At 49.2% G+C, this 13,830-nt stretch overlaps 1 protein-coding gene across 6 annotated transcripts in view; it reads right to left on the bottom strand.

The window, feature by feature from the left end:
• MEGF11 (multiple EGF like domains 11) overlaps window positions 1-13,830 on the bottom strand; it is a 237,328-nt gene that overhangs the window by 185,243 nt on the left and 38,255 nt on the right. The window lies entirely within an intron of this gene.

Below are 13,830 nucleotides of genomic sequence, written 5' to 3'. Positions count from 1 at the left end.
CCCTTACTCCACAGCCATCTGCTGCTCGTGACAGGCTGTGTGACTGAGACCAGGCCCTCTCCTGGCCCCACTGAGAAATGTGAACTACTGCTCTCTCAGCTTCCCCCAGTCTACTGTCCTGCCTTGGTCCTCCTCCCAACACCCCAGGTGCCACAGGCATTTTTAGCGAGAAACAGCTTGGTATCATGGTTAAGAGCACAGTCTGCATCCAGAAAGCCAGTCTGGACCCAGCGATGCTTTTAGTAGCTCTGGACCGTGGGCCAATTACTACCCTCTCTGCGTCAGTCCCCATCTGTTCAATGGGGGACAGTGACAGGACCGGCCTCAGGCTGTGTGTGAGGATGAAATGAGTTGACAAAGGACCCAGAGCAGTGCTTGGGGTATATACAGGACGTGCTGTATGTGTCTTGCTGTTATGATCTGTAGGGTGTCCTCAGACCTGGGGGAGGGTCCTTGCGATGGCTGAGCCTCTTTTATCCTTCACATGTAGGTCATCTCCCTCTCTCTCACCTTTCACTCAGGTCCTGGACACAGGGGGTAGACTGTAGGACCTACTGACAGACCACTGGTTGGGGATGGTGTGAAGGGCAGTTCCAACTCTACCCCTGGTGGAGAGGCCAGGGTAATAGATGAGTTAAGCTACAGTTACAATTATAGGACAATAAGCAAGTATTTAATCTTCCATGTCTCAGTTTTTTCATCTGTAAAATGGGGACAATAGTACAGTCATACATCACACAACAATGTTTCAGTCAATAACAGGCTGCATATATGACAGGGGTCCCATAAGATTACATAGTGAAGGGTTTAGCAAAAGCTTTTGCCAACTCTAACAAGCCTCTTTAAAAGTTTGAAAACAGCCCTGGCCAGTGTGGCTCAGTTGGTTAAGCATCATCCCCGTGCAACTGAAAGCTGGCAGGTTCAATTCCTGGTCAGGGCACATGCCCAGGTTGCAGGTTTGATCCCCTGTCAGGAAGCAACCCATCAATGTTTTTATCTCACATTGATGTTTCTCTCTCCAAAATCAATAAGAACATAATTTAAAAAATAAAAGCTTGAAAACATGGTCCCCAGCATTAAACAGTTTTCATTAAAGGAATGTTCATTATATATTATCTGCTTACAAGCAAATTTATTGAAAGAAAGAAAACAAACTGAGCAAATCACCAGGGATATGTTTCTGAAAAGAGTGACACCTCCCCGAGAAGAGCCTGAGGCAGGTCCTGCAGGAGGTGCTCCCCGAAGAAGGCACTGTTACCCCAGGGATGCCAGCTCCATGCACATCACTGCCCCTGAAGACCTTCCTCTGGGGAAGATGTGCAGGCGGGAGACAGCGATATTGATGATCCTGAGCTTGTGTAGGCCTAGACCAGTGATGGCGAACCTATGACACGCGTGTCAGAGGTGACATGCGAACTCATTTTTTTGGTTGATTTTTCTTTGTTAAATGGCATTTAAATATATAAAATAAATATTAAAAATATAAGTCTTTGTTTTACTATGGTTGCAAATATCAAAAAATTTCTATATGTGACACGGCACCAGAGTTAAGTTAGGGTTTTTCAAAATGCTGACACGCCGAGCTCAAAAGGTTCGCCATCACTGGCCTAGACTAATGTGTGCGTTTGCATCTTAGCCTTTAACAAAAAAGGTTTGAAAAGTGGAAACAAAAAATTTAAGTAGAAAAAAATCTTATAAAGATATAATGAAATAAAATATTTTGTGCAGCTATACAATGTGTTTGTGCTTTAAGCTGTTATTACAAAACAATTGAGAAGCTAAAAAATTTTTAAAATTTATAAAGTAAAAAAGTTACAGTCAAAAAGTGGGCAAAGGACCTAAATAGACACTTCTCCAAAGAACACATACAGAAGGCCAAGAGACGTATGAAAAAAATGCTCAAAGTCACTAATCATCAGAGAGATGCAAATTAAAATGACAATGATGTATCACCTCATACATGCCAGAATAGCTACCATCAATAAATCAACAAATGACAAGTGCTGACGAGGATGTGGAGAAAAGGGAACCCTAGTAACCAGCTGATGGGAATGCAGACTGGTGCAGCCATTATGGAAAATAGTATGGAGTTTCCTCAAAAAATTAAATATGGTACTGCCATTTGACCCAGTGATCCCACTTCTAGGAATATACCCTAATACACCTGAAATACCAATCAGAAAAAAAATATATACACCTCTATGTTTTAGCAGCACAATTTACAATAGCCAAGATCTGGAAACAGCCCAAGTGCTCATCAGTAGATGAGTGGATAAAAAAGCTGTGGTACATTTACACCATGGAATACTATGCAGCAGTAAAAAAGAAGGATCTCTTACCCTTTGAGACAGCATGGAGGGGCCTGGATAATATTAATCTAAGCAACATAAGCCAGTCAGAGAAATACAAGTATCACATGATCTCATTCATATGTGGAATCTAATGAACAAAATAAACTGATGAACAGAATAAATCCAGAAACACAGAAGCATGGAACAGACTGAACCTCAAAAGGAAGGCCAGGGAGGGTGGGTGGATGGGCGTGATTAACTGGGCAACTTATATGTATCTATGTATAGCCCATGGACACAGACAACAGTGTGGTGAAGGTCTGGGAGGGGCAGGTGCAGGGTAGAAGGGATCAATGGGGAAGGAAAAAAAACCCAGTGATCCCACTTCTAGGAATATACCCTAATACACCTGAAATACCAATCAGAAAAAAAATATATACACCTCTATGTTTGACATCTGCAATATTTTCAACAATAAAGATAAAAAAGTTTAAAAATCACCATAAGCAAAAAGCAATTTATTACTGAAGAGAAATATTTTTTATAAATTTAGAGTAACCTATGTGTACAATGTTTATGAAGTCCACAGTAGTGTACAGTAATGTCCCAGCCTCCACAGCCACTCACCACTCACTCACGGCCTCACCCAGAGCAACTTCCAGTCAGTCCTGCAAGCTCCATTCATGACAAGTGCCCTGTATAGGTGTATCGTCTTTTATCTTTTGTGCTGTTTTTTTTACTGTACTTTTTCTGTGTTTGGGTATCCTTAGATACATAAATCCCATTGCGCTACAATTGTCTACAGTCTTCGGTAGAGTAACATGCTGCACAGGCTTGTAGCCTAGGAGCAAGAGGCTCTTCCGTTCAGCCGAGGTGTGTAGTGGGCTGTACCATCTAGGTTTGTGTAAGTGCACAACGATGTTCACACAACGATGAAATCACCTAAGGACACATTTCTCAGAACGTATCCCTATTGTCAAGTGACGAATGACTGTACCTACTCCATGGGTTGTTGCAAAGATTTAATGAAACAATACATGTGAAGTGCTTAGACCAGTGCCTGGCACACATAGCGCTCAATAAGTAAGTGCTATTATTATTTCTCTCACCCCCTCCTCCCCAACATACACACACTCTCTCACTATGGGGTTTTGACTTGATGTCTAAGACAGCAGAGAGATGTTACCACTTAGCTCAGCGTCCACTTACCTGCACTACCATTCTCAGCATGTACTGAGTGCCAGGCCTTGGAGCTTTCACACATGCTGCCTCAACCCCTGTCATAGGCCATCCCAGGTCACCTTGAGGGAGTGGCTGGGTCAGCACCTGTCTCTCCCTTGCAGATCTCCAGCCCCTGAGGGACAGAGCCACTTCCTGCTTGGCCTTTCTAAGCCCTCATGCTTCCCGGTACCTAGGTGCTCATTACTTGTGGGCCACAGGGAGAGAGCCACCTGTGCCAGAAGAGACACCAAAATATATGTGAGGAGGGTGTGGCTGTCTCCCCGAGCTCAGCTTCAGAGCTCAGTCACAGAAAAGCCACCTAACCTCTGCACCCGCCCCTTTGCTCAGGCTGTTCCTGGCCTGTGGAACCAGGGGCTGGGGACCTGAGGGATGGTGGTGCAGGTGCAGCAGAACAACTCAGCTGTGGTGTGAAGAGACCTGGGCTTGCGTCTACCAGCATGGAGCTCAGTGCTATCGAGCAACTCCCCTTCCTCTCTGGGCCCTGTGACTCTAAATCAAGACTAAGCCAGATGAGGCCCAAAGTCCCACTGAGCTAAGAATCACCATGCACTGCCATCCCGCCCACCCCTCCAGGAAATGCCTGGATGGCCACCATGGCTCTAGTCCCACCTCCTGTCCCCCCAACCCCATCCCCTCTCTATGGCCTAGTAAACCTCTCCTCTTGACACAGAGACTCCTGGCTTCTGTCCTGGATTAGAGGAGCCAGGAGAACGGAGTGCGGATTCAGGCTCTGTACCACCCAACATACAACTCTGGGTATTTCTCTCTCAGCTGTAAAACAAGGACATTGGAACACGTCACCCTTAAGGTTCCTTTGACTGCTGACACCCATGATGCTCCTAGGGCTGCCCTGGCTCACCATGTCACCTTACGGCAGCTGGAAGCTTGAAATGCTTCCCCTGGGCTCCCCAACCAGGGCCACCTGAGTCACCAAGGCCAGATACAGCCTCCATCACCCATCGCCACCAAGACGGTAGGAGGGCTCAGCCACCCTAGTTTGCACATTAACGAAAGTGAAATATTTTCCCACTAGAACCCCCTAATCCACATGAGGTTCCCTCTGACTGGCCAAACCCACAGAAGCCTCCTTCTCCTCTGAATCCCATGGTTCTCTCTGGGGGCTGCCCATGTTGGGGAACACAGCACACTTGGTCTCCTGCCACATCCCCCTTTAGCATGGGTTCATCTAGTCTCTCTAACTAGAACAGCCGTGGGCAAACTACGGCCCGCTTGAAATGAATAAAACTAAAAAAAAAAAAGACCGTACCCTTTTATGTAATGATTTCTCTTGCTCCCCCCTCCGCTCCTTCACCAGCAGCAGTGTTAGCATGTATTAGTTCACACAAACACTCCATCCATGCTTTTGTTCCGGCCCTCCCGTCCACTTTAAGAACCCATTGTGGCCCTCGAGTCAAAAAGTTTGTGCACCCCTGAACTAGAGTCAACCTTCCTAATGCCGCGACCCTTTAATACAGCTCCTCATGTTGTGGTGACCCCCAAACATAAAATTATTTTCGTTGCTACTTCATAACTGTAATTTTGCTACTGTTATGAATCGTAATGTAAATATCTGATATGCTATATGTGTTTTTCGATGGTCGCGACCCACAGGTTGAGAACCACTGAACTAGACTGTGAGCTCCTTGAGGGTAAAATCAGAATGTTTAACGTCCCCGATCTCATGAGCCATGACTCACAGGCACTCCGGGTGGGTCTGATGGTGATCCCTCTGAGTACCTGTGCTCTGGCAAGCTCGGGGAGAAGGCTCAGGGTGCAGAGGGTGTGGACACACGACCAATGAGGGTCATGTAAAGGCTGGGGTTTGGGGGATACTGTGTAGCCTGGAGAAGAAAGCATTGGGTGTGGGCCAGGTCACAGCCAGCTGACAGGCTGAAAGCAAAGCGGAAGCCACCCTGTCCCACACAGAACAGAGACCCACAGACGTACATGGCAAAGGGGGCAGATTTCAGTCTAACCCAAAAGCAAGACTTCCTAACACCAGAATGGGTTCAGTAGTTCACAGGGCTGATTCTACAGGTAGGGAGCAAGCCATCACTGGTAACACTCAAGCGGAGCACAGAGGACCTACAAATGTTGGAGGGCAGCGGCCGGCAGGCTAGCCGTGACTCCCAGGCCCAACCCCACTGGCTGCCTACTGCTATGTTTTGTTGGAGCACAGCCAGGCCCATTCATTTACATAATGTGCATGGCTGCTTTTCCACTGCAAGGATAGAGCCGAGTTGTTGCCACGGAGACTGCTGGTCAGCAAAGCCTGAAATATTTACTATCTGATGCTTTATGGAGCCTCCTGCGCTAGAGGTTTCCTGGTTTGATGAAAAAATGAGACTATGAGACATTTCACATCCCTTCTCCCCTTCTATTCATGTATCATTTACTCATCATCCATTATGGTCAGAAGCTCAAAATGTGCATAGGAAAAGCCGATGATGCCGGTCTCCTTTCTAAAGTGTCCGCCTGAAGGGACAGGGGCCGTCAAGCCAGGGGCATAACCTTCAGCGGCCACAAATGCTCACCTGGCACTTTACTGCAGACTTCTCCTTCCCCCGGGGCTGGGGACAAGACATACGGATGATTTCGTGACCACTGTGTGACAAGTGATGATCTTGTTCGATAGACACTGGTAAAGACGTGCATGAAAAAGAGACCAAATGATACGTCCTTTCTCTTCGCTCAGCACTGAGATGCCATGGCCCCGTTTCATTCTTGAGGCAGGTGTTTTTACTGCTCCCCTTACAGAGAGGACTCCAAACCACAGAAAGGACTGAATAACTGCAGATTCTCATTGCGGCCAAGGGGCTGCGCTAGAACCGTGTTTCTCAACCTCCTTTTCATGATTGCCCTCCCCCCAAGCCCAACCAGGACCCATTTTAAACATTTTTTCTTAATCACCCCCTCCCATGAAATGCTACTACCATCGGTACACCATATATCTGTGTGTGTACTGTATGTATATCTGTGCTTTGTGTATAAACAAAGAACACATCTTTACCCCTTAAAAATGCATGTGCTAGATTTTCTCCATTTGCTCCCCCGGTCACTCCCCTCCCTTCTCCACCCCTGTCTGTGCTCTGACAGGGGCAACTCTATGGACGCACTAACTGGCTTCTTTGCTCTCTGGCTTTGGGATGGGTTTAGCCAATGGCAAATAGCAGCAGGAGGTGGGAGGCTGGGCCATGGGTTGGTGGTGGTGGTCCTCTCCCCTATAGCTCCAGGCTGGGGGAGTGTGAGTGGGGGGCAGGCATGCAGTGGCTCCCCTTGGTTGCTAGCCCTAAATGCTGCACCATCAATTACTGGTGCCCCTTACCCCTCCCATGCCCTAATAAATGTTTTATTAAACTCTCCTCAGTGACCATGCCATCGGTTTCTTGCGGGGACCCTGATTCAGTGGCGAAGACGAGAACTGAACCCACATCTGTGTGATGCTGCAAGGCCCGCTCTTAACCACATGTCCCCCCACCACCCCGACCACAGGCTGAGATAAGTAAGTTCCAGCGCCAGACCTGCCACCGACTTTCCACCTCTATTGGGTCTTAGTGTCTGTGTGTGAGATGAAGGGATTGCACGACCTAATCCAAATGTCCCTTCCTAAAATGGGGACAGTGGTCCTCTACCTCACCGGTTGCTAATCACTACCTCACTGATTCAAGCCAAGTTTGAGAAGAATTCATTCCACAAACGCAGGCACAGAGCTTGGCCGAGGGACAGGTGCAGGGGCAGAGCGTCAGCCCTGGGACAGGGGTGAGCCTGCACCAGCAGCCCAGGACCCCATCTGAGCATCTTGGCATTGAGCAAAGGGGCCAGGTCAGACATGGGGTCTCCTCTGCAAACTGCTGAGAAAACACCAGTCCTTCTCTAAGGCTCTGGTTCGTGGGAAGCTCTCAGTCCTCGATCCGATTAGCATTCCGCCCAAGATGACCCGCAAATCCCTGAGGTGCTCGTGGTAATATATTCTGCTTGGCGGTTTGCAAATGGTCTTACTAGTTAATGGAACTATAAAAATTACACGAAAAGGTCAAGATAAATAAAGACAACTTCCATGCTCCTGGCCAACCAGCCTGATACCCAGTTAGGACAAAAGAAGGCTTGGGAGCCAGGGAGAGGAGCGGTGGCCTCCCAGAATTCCGCAGCGTATGGCTCCTGGAGTTTTCCCCAGAGCTCCAAGGCACATTGATCAGCCCTCCATTAGCATTCTTGGCAGGTACCTCAGATCAGGCTGTCATTTGATTCTGCTTGGAAATAAAATGACCTACATCGGAGTGGACCTGCGTGCCAATTCCAAAGTGACACACTTAGCACCAGCGATCCTGCCATGCCCAAGGTCACACGGAACATGGGCGGGGGTATGTGGGTGTGTGTGAGTCTATGGTAGGGAGTCACCAAGGGAATTCTCAAACAATTCATAGGTGTGTATCATTTATTCCTCTATAACTGCCAACCCTGAGTCCCCCCACAGCCAGGGAAAGCCAAGACGGTGGCCCTTCCTCTCAGCACATCCAGAGCTGGCTTTTAATTGCTGTGGTCATATCTGGCTCCAAGACATGAATAGTCAATTTTTTTAAAAGAAGCATTTCACCTGCTGGGCTGATGAGATGGAAGGACATTAAAAGCCAAGCACTGCCTTGGTCTCGGGCCTGTAGGCCTATAGGTTCCTCTTCTCCCTAATGGGGGGTCCTGGGGAGGCTCATAGAGGACTCTGGGACTGGGTAGTCAGAGGTCTGCCACCCCCACCTTACCTGCTGAGTTAGCTCACAGTCACTCATAATTCGTAATTCAGTGCTACCCTGGCTGAGTTTTATGCCTTGGCAGTCCAGCATTATCTAAAAGCCTGGGTCCCTGTTCTGCCACTCATTAGCTGCTCATCCTCGAGCAAACTGTCTGTCCTCAGTTTCCTCACCTATAAAATGGCTGTGGACTTAAGAGAGCTATTGCAAAGAATAAGCGAGTTCATGCAAAGCACCTAGAACCAGGGGTGAGTGATAATTGTTGCTGGCTGGTTGTTTTTATGCTGTTATTAATATTCCTCTTCTCAGGGCCATGGCCCCAGATGCAGTCCACCCAAGACGACCCACACGGATCATTTCCAGCTCAAAGGATGAGAGGATGGCCTGAGTTGGATCCATAAAGAATTCCTTATTCACTGGGAACACTGGAGGTGAGGGGCTGGGGGCAGGGAAGGAGACAACCCAGGTTCAGCGCAGTGGTGAGTCCTAGGTCACCCACATACCCCTTTCCTCGTCCGTTTCTAAAAGGAGCATGAAAAAAGGAGGCCACAGTCTGGCTGCCAGGCCGTTTCTCACGGAGAAGCACCGGTTCTGCTTCTGCGGGGAAATGTGAACTTGGGGCAGGGTCCCTGCATCCCAGGTCCTTTCTGCTCCCACATACCCTCTGCTTATTCACGCAAATCCCCACCCGCACATGCATTCATTCACAAGTCTGCTGTGTGCTGGGCCCCTGGGCAGGGGTTACGAAGCGGACCCCAAAAGGCAGAAGTGGCCAGGCCTTACCCAGCCCTTGGGACTCCCAGATGGTGAATACTCCTCCTGCCTGCTCTTAACCCCTCCCCCCAAGGAGCCCCTCTGGCCATTTAGAGCCTTGGGTGCCCCTCTCAGAGAGCGGTGCACAGAGGGAGGAAGGATTAGTGCTGATCATGACAGGCCAGGATCATGGGAGATCAGAGAATGGACCTGGGAGCCTGGTTGTCTGGATTCGAGTTCTGGTTCTGCCACCTTCTAGTTGTATGACCTCAGGGAAGGTGGTTTACTTCTCTGGCCTCAGTTTTCTCATCTTTAAAATTGGGACAGTGGTCCTCTACCTCATAAGTTGGTTGCTAAGTTAAATCAATACACTTCTCCAGCTTCAGTCCTCCCTCCTGCCCTCTCTTCTTTGGTACATGGTATTCCTTCTGGTTCTGAATGGGCCCAACCCTGGGCCTTCATACAGCCTGAAACTCCATCCAAAACTCAGCTCTCCAGCTCTCTCACCTCTTACTTCTTCTTATACTTCACATTAACTTAGATGCTACTTCTTCCAGGAAGCCTTCCATGACTGCACTGCTCTCAGGCTGGGTTGGGTCTCCTCCCTGCTCCCACAGCATCCAGTTTGTCCCAACTTCTCTGTGCCACAGTTCTAAATGCCCCTGTGGTGGGACAGTGAAATGCTCTTTAGAAAAATTTCAGCTTCTCCCCAGCTAACAAACAGAATTGTTCCAGCAAAACCCAACAAGAAGGATTTCAGTCTAGGGTTTTGGCCCCCCACCCCATTCCAGCCCTAGGGGCCCTCAACCATCAAACCCCTGTCAGATCACAGACTCCCCAGGGGACCTCTCTTGTATCTCTACCAATCACCCAAAGATACTAGCCTGCCTTTTATGGCTCACCTCAACATGGCTTAAGTGTTAATCATTGTTTATCAATTAAAATTGCAACCTGCCAGACTGTCCCTATTGAGCTCCTGTGTAAAACAATCACACCCAACCACGGCCCGCTGCTAAAAGGCAGGGTGCCGGGTCAATCCTCTTGATGGATGCTGCAGGCTGCAGATCTGCTGTGGACGCCCTTGGTACCCCCTCGGTTTTCCTCGCTTTGTAAAGGATTTTCCAGGCGGAGCTGTTCAAACCACCAATCCTGACTTCCTGCAAGGAGCCACAGCTTTTCAGCTTGTTAACGATGCTGGCGCACAGGGCCTGAGTCAGCAACCCCCAGCACACGACCCAAGAAAATCTTTTTCTGGGCCCTTTTTTTCCCCATTTGACAGATGCCAGACTCTCCAGAAAGACACATTCCAGCTGACTGATTTTTCCGTTGGGAAATTGATCCTCACCACCTATGAGGAAAGCACAACACGGAGCTTGTCGAGCAGTTTTGTATTGCTCTGATTTAAAAACCTGTCCCCTGGCTCTGCCTTGCGACTTGTCTTCCCTGAGGAAGGAGCTGGTCTTTTCTCATAACCACACATGTCAGGGTCCCAAAGGAGGGGGCGCAGGGAGGATGGGCACACGTACGAACAGGAGGCCACAGGCAGAGCAGGTGATTAAGCTCATGGGCTTCAGTTGGACCGGCCTGGGTTTAAGGCCTGGTTCTTCCCCTTAGCTGGCCGTGCGTCCTTCAGTCAATGAAAATGACCTAACAACACAAAGCCACAGGTTCTCCATCTGTAAAAATGGGCCAATAGCCTAAATAAAGGGCTGTTGTGCGGGGCTAAATAAGATAATGCCTGCAAAGGGTTTGATAGAGTGGGTTCTTAGCAAGGGCCCCACAAATCCCAACTCTTACCATCATGGCTGGTTTTGGAGGAGGCGGCCCACACACAACACGCGAACATGCGGAACTCAGGGACTTCAGCAGGCACTCAGGACCACAGCATCTCACAGAAGGGGCCAAGTACTTAGAGTCCCCACTGTCACTGCTTTAGCCAGTGCTTGGAGCCCCTCGCCTAAGGGGGGTGGGCGCGGCGTTCCTGTGCCAAACTTCTACGGAGATGCTTCTCCTAGCAGGAGCAGTCACTCCGCTCCAACCTCACTCAATCGCATCACATCCTCGCGTGAGAAAGACTCTCCAGCCTCTGGGCCTTTGCACATGCCAGAGACCCTCTTCAGCCTCCTCTTTGCCTGGCTAATTCATCTCTCTTACATGCTGCCGATTCCAGGAAGCTGTCTCTAGCCACCCTCGATAGGTTAGGTGTCCCTGATACATGCTCCCATAGCACCTTGTCAAAGCACAGGTTAGGTATTACTGCTTTGCTTGTTTGACTGTCTTCAACACTGGACCAGGAGCCTCTGAAAGAGGAGGCAACCAATCCATGCCTCTCTCTCTCTCTCTCTCTCTCTCTCTCTCTCTCTCTCTCTCTCACCATCGGGTCCGGCACAGTGCTGGCACAGAACAGAGGCTTCATGAACATCTGTTGAACGTCTGGATGCATCAATGAATCCCCTTTGATTTATGTACAGATCTGATTGCTAGGAAGCTTTTTGCTTCATTGGGCTGAAATCTGCCTCGTCGGAACTCGCCCATATTGGTGCTGAGTCCGTCCTTTCCTGCTCCCCACCCCCGATTCCACATGACAGGCCTTCGGAGGGCTTCTCTATTGGGACCGAAGCAGATGAGAAACCAAGTGACAGGGGCCTACAGCTTCGGAGGAGGGAGTAGCTGGCACCAGTGGTGTCCCGCAGCGAAGTGTCCTTCCTTTCCTCAAAGTTAGTCTTTTGTCTTGGGCACTCCCGCGGGGCTGCTGCCGCCAGCCAGCACGACGAAGCCCACCCCAGGTCTGTGAGCGCCGCTGCTTCATGTCCCAGCGGGAACAGCCCGTGTCCCGCTGGGTTTAAATCTCATTGCTATCGAGCAGCTAAATCAGGAGCTACTTAGCACCACTGATTTAGGGCTTTAATAAAAATAATGCAAAGTGGAAGGGAAAGGCAGCTGTGAAGGTCACCGTCAACCTCCTCTACCCGCCCTGCCTTCCTGTTAGCATCTTGACTAGACTGGAGACACCTAAATTCCCTCGGCTCCACCATATGGGAGCTGGTGCTTTTATGAATTAGTCCTCATCACAACCACATCCCTTGGCAGCCTGGGCTGTATTTGTTTAAGGATCTCCTGCCCTCTTTGAAAAGACCCTTTCTCTCCCTGGCCTGAGAGTCTATGACTCATTCACCATGTGGACCACTCACAGCTCCTGCCTGAACAAGGTGGGAGGTGGCAGGACAGACAGGCTCTCAGAGTCTGCACAGCCTGATGTATGAGCAGGGAATTTGCAGGCCTCCCCAGACTAGAGTTTAGAGAAGATTTCCATCCTCCTGACCCAAACCATTCCTTACCCAAGTTCAAGCCCAAAGTATTTCTTTATAGCCCAGTCGGTTTGGCTAAGTGGATAGAGCATCAGCCCTCAGACTGAAGGGTCCTGGGTTCAAGTCCAGTCAAGGGCATGTACCTTGGCTGCAGGTTCAATCCCTAGCACAGTCACGGTGCGTGCAGGAGGCAATCAATCCATGTGTCTCTCTGTCTGTCTGTCTATCTCTCTCCCCTTTAAAAGCCAATGGAAAAATATCCTTGGGTGAGGATTAACAACAATAACAACCCCAAAGTATGTCTTTATATATCAAATAGGCCTATTTGAACATTTAATGCCATCGTAATGAGAGGGGAAGCTTATTTTTAAGTAACCTTTTCCATTTTAAAATCGCCATCACCTGTCCTGAGGTTTCTAAGGGGCACAGCAAGATTCCAGCCCAGGGTTCTGCAGGCCCAGAGTTGCGCTCCTCCCCGCTCTCCCAATCAGCGGGCCTAAGCCTGCAGGGCAGCCAGATAAAGGAGCAATGTGGGCACATGGGTTGAGTGAGCAGGGAAGGCTTCTTTTTTAAAAACACACACACACACACACACACACACACACTAATAAAAATGTTTTTATTAATTGTTTTAGAGAGAGAGTACTGGAGAGGGGGAGAGATACAGAAACATTGATGAGAGAAAAACATTGATCAGCTGCCTCCTGCACACCCTCTACTGGGGATCAAGCCCACAACTCGGGCCTGTGCCTTGACTGGGAATGGAACCATGACCTCTTGGTGTGTGGGGACGACACTCAATTCACTGAGCCACATGGGCCAGGCAGGAAGGCTTCTTAGTGGAGGAGAAAACCGCAGTGGGGTGGTAGGAAGCACCTCACTCGGGCAGACTGAAGTCTGAGAAACACAGTCCCAACCAGCTCTCCTCTCACTCCAGTGGGCAGAGCAGGGTCACCTACCTCCTGCTGTTCCAAGGCAAAGAACATGCCATTGTCTGTCTCTGGTAAAACCAGTCTTGTGCCTCCCACCCTGACTCACTCTGCAGGATGGCCCTGCCTCTCAGCCCTCCCTGCTCCATGCATCCCACCCTGCCCTGGAGCAGCCCTACAGCTATGCACAGAAAGATGAGAATGGGCAGGCACTGTTCTCACCTAAATATTGTACCCACAGGCCTGTCTTTCTGTGTTTAAGAAATGGCACCCCCTCAGTACACTTGTACTTGAGAAAAGGACAAATGCTCACTCTGCAGGATGGCCATGTCCTACAGCACCGACTATGATAGCAGAAGCTGGAAAACAACCCAAATGGCCAACCGCAAGGGAGAGGGTACATAGATTCTGATGTGGTCACACAGTGGAATACTATGCAGCCATAAAAAGGAACCAGAACACTCTTCATGTATCTTAACACACACAAAGCTAGAGCTAAAGTGAAGAAGTAAAGGCAGAAAGGGTCTAGAAAATGCTACCATTTGAGTAAAAATTAAAGTGTAGG

This window comes from Myotis davidii, unplaced genomic scaffold (assembly GCF_000327345.1).
Source record: "Myotis davidii unplaced genomic scaffold, ASM32734v1 scaffold461, whole genome shotgun sequence".
NCBI classification, from domain to species: domain Eukaryota; kingdom Metazoa; phylum Chordata; class Mammalia; order Chiroptera; family Vespertilionidae; genus Myotis; species Myotis davidii.
This window is presented reverse-complemented; position numbering and strand designations above follow the sequence as displayed.